The sequence below is a fragment of the Globicephala melas genome, chromosome 13 (assembly GCF_963455315.2).
Source record: "Globicephala melas chromosome 13, mGloMel1.2, whole genome shotgun sequence".
In the NCBI taxonomy this organism is placed as follows: Eukaryota; Metazoa; Chordata; class Mammalia; order Artiodactyla; family Delphinidae; genus Globicephala; species Globicephala melas.
The window spans coordinates 20,395,461-20,406,671 of NC_083326.1; the positions used below are offsets into that span (position 1 = coordinate 20,395,461).

The 11,211-nt window shown below is 37.2% G+C and overlaps 1 pseudogene; it reads right to left on the reverse strand.

Moving 5' to 3' along the window:
• Positions 1–9,481: 9,481 nt before the first annotated feature.
• LOC115839007 (heterogeneous nuclear ribonucleoprotein A1-like) lies at positions 9,482–10,825 on the reverse strand (annotated as a pseudogene).
• Between the last annotated feature and the right edge of the window lie 386 nt (positions 10,826–11,211).

Genomic DNA, 11,211 nt, shown 5'->3' on the forward strand with positions numbered 1-11,211 from the left:
TAGTCTACATAAAAGGTTGGTAGAACTGCATAGGGATGGTCAAGCTTAAGCTGCAGTGACCTGAAATTTAGACACAAAACAGGGAATTAACTCCTTGAATTCTTTCTCTAGAAGTTCACTACAAATTCCAGACTTTACCACTTACAGGGAACATAATAGGTTAAAGGTGGAAGTTCATGATAAGAAAAGAGAATAATTTCCACCACAGGTTTGTTTGATAGCTCTCATTAAGCCTTTACAACTAGAAAATTATGCTTCCTATTTAGCCATGCATTTTCTTTTTGAAGGTTGAGTAAGCTGAAAAGGAACTGTGATCTTCTGTTCCACGGAAATTTGATGTACAAAAACGAACCTACTACTGCAGTAAATCTTTATATGTACACACAACTATATCTATACAACAGGAAGGAGGGATAAAGGATAAAGAGAGTGGTAGAAACTGCACTGCACTGAGTCAGTCAGCAGATCTCTTGCCAAACAGATGCTGGTATCTGATTATTTGCAAGTCACCATTTCTCAATTGTTTAATCATTTGTATGATAAACAGATTGGTAGGACTCGCAAGTATTGTGAACCCTCCTTGCAGGTTTAATGAGCAAGAAATGATACTCTTCAGTTATAGTAATGTCAGCAAGACATCAAAACTAAAATTAGATTCAAATAAGATATCTTGCTATATCTATAAGCTAAAATAAATCATTTATAATAAAGGGCATTTGCCTCTTTCAAAGAAAAAAATCTCAAATCTTGTCTTCAAGTAAAACTCTTGAAGTTTCTAAAATAAATTTGAGAAGATTAAAATTCACAAATTCATTGTGCAATCCCAATGCCACAACACACTATGATTCACCCCAGCAGCAAGGATTATTACTTGTATCATCCATTTCACATTGTATTCAATTGAATTGTAGTGACCAGAATTGGCATAAAGTAAATGATGTCAACCACTGACAAGAAAATATATAACAAAATTATTAGGAAAAAAGCATTTTATGTTTTCTAATACTCCAAGCTTGGATTCACATACTTATGCAATGTGAGTTTCCAAAACAAGCTAATTTTTAAGCCCAGTGTGAAATCCAGCAGGACTGATGACAGTTTCTTTTGACCTAAGGAGCTTCTTCTATTGTAGACCCTTTCTGTCTGTCTGTCTCTGTCTCTGTCTCTGTCTCTCTGTCTCTGTCTCTCTCTCTCTCTCTCTCTCTCTCTCTGTCTCCTAGTCTATGCTCAGGGCATAGAGGGAAAAATATCTCTACTTTCTCACCAGGTAAACTCCCAGAGGAAGACCCTAGTCCTGCAATGGTCACCTGTATTTTGACCGTAGTTTCAAGTATAGTGAAGCCCAAAATGCCTGTACATCTAAGTCATATCCTGCAATCCAGATTTTTATATTAAAAAATTAAAAATTCATACCCATAAGGCAGATTGCCACCTCTGTCTCAATTCTGAACTTAAAGGAAAAGATAGACCTTGTTATTAAACCCGAAAAGCCCCAACCCTTTCTTTTTTTTTTTTTTTTTTTTTTTTTTTGCGGTACGCAGGCCTCTCACCGTTGTGGCCTCTCTCGCTGCGGAGCACAGGCTCCGGACGCGCAGGCTCAGCGGCCATGGCTCACGGGCCCAGCCGCTCCGCGGCATGTGGGATCTTCCCAAACCGGGACACGAACCCGTGTCCGCTGCATTGGCAGGCGGACTCTCAACCACTGCGCCACCAGGGAAGCCCCCCAACCCTTTCTTAAACTATAATTTAACCAAACTCAGACCACTCTTGTTAAATATTCTACATGATCTTCTGTGGCCCAACATATTTAGGAAAGTATAAATTGTTAGGTATATGCTATAGGCTAAACACAGTACAAATTATTTGGCTTACTTAGTTATTATTACAAATGTGCAAGGTAGATGTTATTTCTTCAGTTTTATATGTGAGGTCACTGAAGGTCAAAGAAAAGGATTATGATGTTTAGGGGCTCTAAGCCCTGAAAAGATTTTGTGTGTACTTCCACATGCAGTTAAAAAGAAATGCTAAACCATAAAATAAGTGTTAGCAACACTAATTAAATTTAATTTCCCATTACAACCACATATTTTTATAGCACTGACATTTTCTTTGTAAAGTTCCTTCTCATTCTTCCGGTTGTCCTGCTGCTTGAAGCCCACTACATGTGATTAGGCTCCCAATTAGACCGTGGCACAGGAAGGTCAGAAAGGTTAAATAACTAGTAAGTGGCTGAGCCAAGAGTCTAAAGTCGATGTTCATTCTTCTGCAATATATCATGTTTGTTCCTGAAGATTCCTGAAAATCCAGTCCCACTTTGTCTTATAATTTCCTGTAATGTAAGAGATGAATTCCTTTTAAATTCCTAGGGGGCCCTGTTATTTTACATACTATTTATCAAAAAGTTTTATTATAGGGCTTCCCTGGTGGCACAGTGGTTGAGAGTCCGCCTGCCGATACAGGGGACACAGGTTCGTGCCCCGGTCCGGGAAGATCCCACATGCCATGGAGCGGCTGGGCCCGTGAGCCATGGCCGCTGAGCCTGCGCGTCCGGAGCCTGTGCTCCGTAATGGGAGAGGCCACGACAGTGAGAGGCCCGCGTACCGCAAAAAAAAAAAAAAAAAAAAAAGTTTTATTATAAATATACTCCATTACATCACACTTTCTTCACCCCTTGGAACTAAAGGAGTTTCCAAATGTTTGCTTTTTTGATTTCCATCTAAAGAATGGTATACAATCATATTCATCCTACCCAATTTGAGTGCATTCCAAAATATGTTCTGTTTTCTTAATGGTTGTCATCATTTTTTCTAAGTTTTTACAAACCTTTTATTCTATTTTTCAAGTAGCTTCAAAATCATAGTATCCCTTTTATCTTAAGTTCTTAACTCTAATATGTAAATTTGTGAGTTAACATAATTTTAGCACTAGCTACCTACATGTAGAAACTTATATTTGATTTATATTTATTACTTAGGGAGAACAGCTTAAATTTCTGTGTATACATTAGGTAATTTTTATAGTGTATAGATTCTCAGGGCACATGAAAAATAACTATTATGGAAGTGGCAGATGCTCTTCAGTGATATGTTTTATGACAAATATGTATATACTAATACATTTATGAATCATTCAGTGGTCAAGCAGGTAGTTGACTCTTATCAGTGATATTAAGAGTAACCTAGGATATGAATATCAGTGCACTTTTTAATCCATAAGGAAGCTTCCCTTGTTAAATTATTTAATATGTACACCTTTCATATTTATAACATGTTTACAATATATATTCATATATATGCATTTGTAGGCATCTTTTTCTAAGAGCAATCTGAAGGTATTACCTACCTCTCCAAGGGGCTTTGAGTATCCAGAAGAGCACTGTGATAGGTGAATGAATGGAATCTAAAACAAAAGGCAGAATTATTGTTTATCTCTGTAGTGCACAATGTTTTGCTATAAGCACTGTCTACATTATCTGTTTCAATACTGGCCCTAAACATATACATATACACAATGAAACAAAATTTATATCCAATTATTTAGAAAATGCAATATGTGTCAATATGCTTCTGATTAAAAAAACAGTAAATTGAAGGCTCATATGGGAACATCAATTAATTAGGTAAATATCTTTTATAAAAAAACTTAGTTCCAAAACAAATAGATGACATTATTTATAGATATAGAGTAGATTTCCAAGAAGTCAAAATGTCCCAAACACATCTAGGGTAAGAAGTGGTTGGACTAATTTTTATTTCTATTAATTTTTAAATACAGAAGTGATAAAACATATTTTAGTATCTAAAAATGCTCATTCAAATTTAATGAAAACTATAGCTTTGCTTATGAATGGTGGTGTTTTTCTTTTAATTTTATTGTCTTTATGATGTTTATAGGAAGTCATGAACTGTTACCTATGTTTTCTTTCACTTGGCTTTTAGGAAATGGATTTTGTCTTCCAGAAATGTGATGATCCCACATATATTTTATTATGTTTCTCATTTTTATAAAGAGGTTTGCTACTATTGACAGATGGTAAAATATGAAAACTTTAGAATTACATAGCTTAATGGTTGAGCAAATACATATATACATATAGAAAAGGCAAGCAAAATTTAAAGTATTGACAATTGTAGAATCTAGGTGATGGGTAGACAGATGTTCATTGTATCATTCTTTCAACTTCTCTCTATGTGTTCAATTTTTAATAATAGAATTATTTTATTTAATGGTTTATTGCTTAACTGTGAGTATGTAGGGGACTTACTGTACTTGGAAGTAGGCACCCAGTTTTTACTTCATGTTTTATCTCCCAAATTCAGTAGAATGCCTAACACACACACAGAACTCAATGGATAGGTATGAAGAAAATGAATACAAATAAAAATGCAAGTGAGAATAAAAGAATGCAATTATATTTATGAACATATGACTTCATACTAGACACAGTACTAAATGCTTTACATGAACGATTTCACTTAATTACTACATAAATTCTCTGGGAAAGATGTTGCAAATACACCAAGTTTATGTGTGCAGAAACTGGGAATTAGAAAGTTAAATAACTGCCTCAAGCCAACCAAGTGTTAAGTGAATAAATGAATCAATAAAGATTCTGGGATAGGAGTTGTGAATAATTCACTATCCCATGTTTCATTCTATATTAAAGAGAATAAATAAAAGAATCCAAGGTAGACAGAGACTGATAATGAGATGGATGAAATGATTGAAGCTGGAGCAGAGTACAAGGGAAAATTAAATCAAGTCATTCTACCAAAGTCACCATTACTTACTATTCCAACATAAATGCAAGTGTAAAATCTTGGCATTCTGGTGCTTTAAACCATGTTTTACTGATGATGGAGCTGCAGAGTAAGGGGATTTTTAATTCCTGATTCCCGTGGAGTCTGGGTGGCTCTTAAATTTCGTACTCTTTCAAGTCCCTACACTGACTGTATCTCTATTTTCACTTTTATCCTGCTTAACATGATTGCTTCTGAAAATATTTCTTTTTCTTTTGACAGTTATTTTCTTTTGATTAATGTATAGGTGCTAAATTCTACCATGATCTATTAATGGGTTTTTAATATGCAGATGAGTAAGCATGAGTACTTAGTGTTAATTGGCTAATCACTCAGATAATTTTTACTCATTTCCCATAGTCTGGATATATATGAAGGTCATTTTTGTGTTTGAAGAGTGCCTTGAAGTAAAGCCTAGAGCCAAGTAAATACAGAGGAGATGTATACTAATAATGATCTTTGTAGTATTATGTAGCTCATTTGTTTTCTCTTTAACAGAGCTGATTTTTGTGAGCTTATTATAAGGCAGTGGATAAATACTACACAGACATATCGTCATTATACAAGAGCATACAACAATTAGTGTTTGAAAGCGCAGTTAGACACTCAGTTGCATTATCAGTATATACCTTGTGAATTAACTTGGTATTGAACCACAGATACATATATAACTGTCACTATTCTTAATCATTGTATGTTTTAAAGTTTGGGCTTTTACATTCAAATCGCCATTTATAAAAATAATCTGCAACCGAGAAACTTATTCAAAATCTTTTCTATATCATGTTGCTGATTCCATAAACCTCATCATTTGTCCTTGACGTGACATTTATTCAGTTCCCACTGGGTGCCAGGCACCACGTTGTGAATTGACAGGAAGAGGAGATTCTAATGTGAGATGCTGCTGAACACAGTTCATGCAGCTCTAATTTATTTTAAAGGCAGGAGGCACCTGCCACTGCCACAGGTGACAACAAGGGCCCAAGAGTGGTGGCGGACATTAAGCTTCACCCGATAGGCGGCACATGGGTGCTGGAGCACCGGTCTAATACAAACTTCCCAGAGCTCGTAAGCTAGCCCACATTCCCTGTACTTGCAACACTGCAGTCATAACACAGTCTGTGTCATCTCCTCTCTATATCCTAGCATAAACTGTTAGAATCATAAAAGAAAACACCTCTACAGAGCTCAGTTACCTGTTTTTAAAAAGAGGGGGTTGGCTTAGGTAATATTCCCTATTCATGTCAGTGCTAATTTTATGCAGCTAGGTATTTTCAGAATCAGCTCCATTCTGACTGCACCGCCGTGATTACTGTTACCCACAGTCAAGTAGTTATTTGAAAGCAAAGGAGGTCAACACGATGGAATATCTTGTGGAGGCTACACCAATGAGCAGAAGTGAGGAAGAACAAACCTGGGTGATGCTTTAATCGTTTCTCCTACTAAAGAAGACAAGGAAGAAATTAAGGAACATCACTTTATCTTTTCAGTGATGTATCTAACATGGGAGCAACTGAGTGACTCTTTGTGAAGAAATTTTTTAAATATTTCATAAATATACTTATATTTATAGACATGGAAGTGAAAAGTGAACTATTTCAGCTTCTTGCAGTGCCAGGAAGTAGGCGATCAGAGAAAGGGTGTAAGAGCAGGAGTCTGTATTTAGGACCTTTCAGGAGATTTACTTACTGACTTAGAAGGGCTGTGCTATGCGTCTGGCTGGTGCTGCAGCATCAGTTGGTGCAGCTTGGAAAAGATGCACCAGCCTCATCCTGGTTCATTCACTCTGTTTTGAAGCTTCCAAGTCACCAAGTATCCTATCATAGCGGCTGGACAAAGTAATGAAAAAATCCAGGGCAAGATAACATCACGCTGCACAGTGTGCTATTTCAGGGACTGTAGGTCAGCATTCAGTGTCACGTTAGAAGGCCTAAGGTGGAGAGTCAGTCAATCCTAGGAAGGATGTCAGGGACCAAACCCACCTGCCAGGCCTGGACCTGCTACATCGCGATCAGATGACTCAGCATAGAGGGACTATATGCCAGCGGTCACTGGTAAGTCTCAGGCCCTGTTCATTTCATATACACAGGGAATACTTATTAGTCCAATAAAAAAAAAACTAACTAAGCTCTTATTAAACGCCTAATCTTACTGGAATCAAAGGAGGCTAGGTGACCTATGATAGCCTCTAGTGGACCCCCCTATTTAAACAATGAAAGGTGGAGACAGTTGTAGGAGAGAGAGCTCATTAAAGCAACACTCTTACTGAGTGCTTTTTGATAATAGGAACCATTTCCTCAAGTGCCCGGAGCCAATTCCTTTGATGTGGAAAAGGCCAGTGGTTAATGCAGCACCCAGTTACCAGATTTCATCTCAATGGCTCATCAGCGGCATTTGACGTCACTGTTTCCGTCCTTATAGACACATTGGTTTCTCTAAACTCTCTCCACTTTGCTCCTCACTCTTGGGGAGCTCCTTCTTTAGTCTCATTGGCTGATTTAACTCTTTCTACATGACCTCTTAATATTTGTCTTTGCCAGAACTGAATCTTCCGTCTTTTCCTCATTGGTGTTTGCACTCATATTTTCGTTGTTCTCATCAAGTCTCATGGTTTCACACCTGTATCGTTAGAAGAAACTAGATTTTAAAAAGTTTCATTTAGTAGAGTTGGGGAGAGAACACAGAGTTTCTCATATAAAATATAACAACAAAATTTGAGATGGATTAAGTAGAGGCATCAAATTGTAATTTTCAGCTTCAAACCTCTTGTGGTAAATAGAATAATGACCCTTCAAAGGCATCCATGTCCAAATCCCCAGGACCTCTACATATGTTATGTTACACGGCAGGGGCTAATTAGGGTTGCAGATGGAAGCAGGTTGCTCATCAGCTGACTTTAAAAAAAGGGAATTATTCTAGGTTATCTCTGTGAGTTCATTGTCATTGCAAGGATCTTTTAAAGTGTAAGAGAGAGGCAGAAAAGAAGAGCATTGACAGAGGGAAATTTGAAGATGCTTAAACTCCTGACTTTGAAGGTGGAACCAAAGGAAATGAGCACCCAAAATGCAGGTAGTGCCCAAAAGCTGGAAAAGGCAAGAAAACAGATTCTCCCCCAGAGCCTCAAAAAAGAAACATAGCTCTGCTATCACCTTGGTTTTTAACCCTGGAAACCCGTTTCAGATTTGTGACCTCCAGAATCATAAGAAAATAAATGTGTGTTCTTCGAAGCCACTCAGTTTGTCATAATTTATTACAGCACTAATAGGAAACGGATTTACCCACTCAGATACTAACATCATACTTTTTGTTTTACAGCTCATTGTTCTTCCACTTGCATAGAATAGATAAAGTTTAAATACTTATCTTCACAGACGCTCACAGTGTTATCTTTCACATTAACTTCGATGACTTATCTTGCTTTGTAACAGTTTCCTGACACTCTGGCATTTATTCTTCTTACTCTGCAGTTTTGTTCCCATTACTGTCCAACATGCTGCTTCCTACCCACGGCTTCTCCAGGGTTTTGGCCTCATATCTCTCTTATTCCACAGCTTCAGCATTAATCTTTTGCTGACGCTGCTACTACTTTGTCACAGATATCTTCTGCTTAATGTACTTCCCACGGGCAAGTTTCTCAAGCAACATTTGTCACTGTTGCCTGATACAAAGTGAAAATCAGCTTCTAGTGTCAAGTGGAAATTTAACAACATTTATTACAAAGGAAAATTATTTTAATGCAAATAAAAATATAGCCACTTATGATTATCCTTTGTACTAGAACATATTTTGAAACGTGTAAGCATAATTTAAAGAAATACATCATCATTTGTCCTGAGTAAATGAAAAAGAAACGTATGCATGTTTTGGTTTAATATATGGAAGCTTTTAGATATTATTATTTTATTTTTTAATTAAAATTTACTTTTTTAACATCTTTATCGGGGTATAATTGCTTTACATTGTTGTGTTAGTTGCTGCTTTATAACAAAGTGGATCTTTCTGATGCGTCACTTTATTCAGCTTAACTCATGTACCTCAACTTTTTGCAGCTATGTAATTTCTAAGACTTATTTCCCTTTTCTCATCACCCAATTCCTCCTTTCTGGTACTACTGTAAAGTCATGTCAGTAATATTCCTAAATAAATTACAGTAAATAACCCTAAAGCCAGATTGAGATTAGACATAGAGGTAACATCACCATTTGAAATCATAATATCTATTTATTTCTTTAAAGTTAAAAAAGAATTGCTGAACTTGCAGACAAACATTTTATTGATACAAGAAATATATGTTTTGAAAGTTTCCCTGTGAATAAATAATATGCAAAAATATTAGGAGGCTGGAATAATATGGATTTATAAATGCCGTTTTCAATTTTAGTAGTTGAACTACATATAGATCTCTTGTCATGCATGGTGAAGTCTGTACTCTGACACAGCATTTCACATCCACTCACTGGATGGGTGAGTAAATCATTATTCACATTTTTGTCAAGATTTATAATATTTATAATCTGTCACAATAATCCCCTTAGTTGTTTATTCTTATTTCTCTAATTAATATATTCCATTTATACGTATCTTCTCTATAATTTATTTATTTATTGAAGAGCTGAATTTATTGTCAATAATTTATTTATTTATTTATTTATTTTTTTTTTTTTTTTAAAAAAAAGACACATTTATTCAGCGTCACGATCAGACTATTACATTTAGCAATCAACAGCATGGGTGCAAAAAAAAAAAAATCTACATTAAAACCCTTTGTTGGAATGCTTTACACTTTCCACAGAACAGAAACTAAAATAACCTGTTATACAATTAGTCACAAATACAGTCCTCGAGTTTTTTTGCCCATACACATGAGTATTGTCTAAAACATGTCTTCTTTGTAGCAGCTAGGCCCTGCCACCACTGTGCTTGGCTGAGTTCACAAATCTGTTGTAACCTGTAGCTTCCCTGTCACTTCTCTGGCTCTCCTCTCCTGCTAAGCTTTGTTTCCTGGCAGTAATCAAAACCTTCTGCCACTGCCATAGCTACTGCTGCTGCTGGAACCACCATAGCCACCTTGGTTTTGGGGTTTGGCAAAGTATTGGCCTCCACCACCATAGGGGCCAGAACTTCTGCCTCCAAAGTTTCCTCCTTTCATGGGTCCAAAATTTGAAGACTGATTGTTGTAACTGCCAAAATCGTTGTAGCTTCCACCACCTCCAAAATTGCTTCCATCATTACCGAATCCATTATAGCCATCCCCACTGCCACCATATCCACCACCACCGCGGCTGCCACCAAAGCCACCTCGACCGCTGAAGTTTCCTCCACGACCAAAGTTGTCATTCCCACCAAAACCACCTCCACGACCACCACCAAAGTTTCCAGAACCACTTCGACCTCTTTGGCTGGATGAAGCACTAGCCATCTCTTGCTTAGATAGGGCTTTCCTTACTTCACAGTTGTGGCCATTCACAGTGTGGTATTTCTGAATGACAATCTTGTCTACAGAGTCATGATCATCAAAGGTTACAAAAGCAAAGCCTCTCTTTTTGCCACTGCCTCGGTCAGTCATGATTTCAATCACTTCAATTTTCCCATACTGTTCAAAATAATCTCTTAGATGATGTTCTTCAGTGTCTTCTTTAATGCCACCAACAAAAATCTTTTTCACAGTTAAGTGGGCACCAGGTCTTTGAGAATCTTCTCTTGAGACGGCCCTCTTTGGTTCCACAACTCTTCCATCCACCTTGTGTGGCCTTGCATTCATGGCCGCATCCACCTCCTCCACAGTGGCATATGTGACAAACCCGAAGCCTCTGGAGCGCTTGGTGTTTGGATCTCTCATTACCACACAATCTGTGAGCGTTCCCCACTGCTCAAAATGGCTCCTCAGACTCTCATCGGTTGTTTCAAAGCTCAAACCTCCGATGAAGAGCTTCCGCAGCTGTTCGGGCTCTTTGGGTGACTCTGACTTAGACATAACGGCAGTGGAGGGTGGTGGGAGACGTCAACGATGCTTACTCGGCGGCGTCCACGAGCAGAAAGAAGTAAGCTACCGAACGTATCTCAATAATTTATTTTTAAAAGAAGAAATTGTAATCGTTGTTTCTAAGAACTCAGGCAATTGATAATAAGAGGTGATTGCTTTTATATTCAAGGGAATATATGGCTTGAATATAAAATATAAACTGGCTGGCTGTAATGTTATTGGCTCACACATGTTTTTCCTTTAGAACATTGATTTTGCTCTGCCCTCTTTTTGCACTGGGATTACTGTGGCTAATTACTACCGTTACTTTCAGGCTAGCCTAACTTCTTTCTCTTGTGGATGACATGCCTTTACTGTTTGAATCCCTGAAGATGTGTTTATTTTTCCTAGAGGGTAAATAACCATAAAATGTAGTTGATATAATTGTTC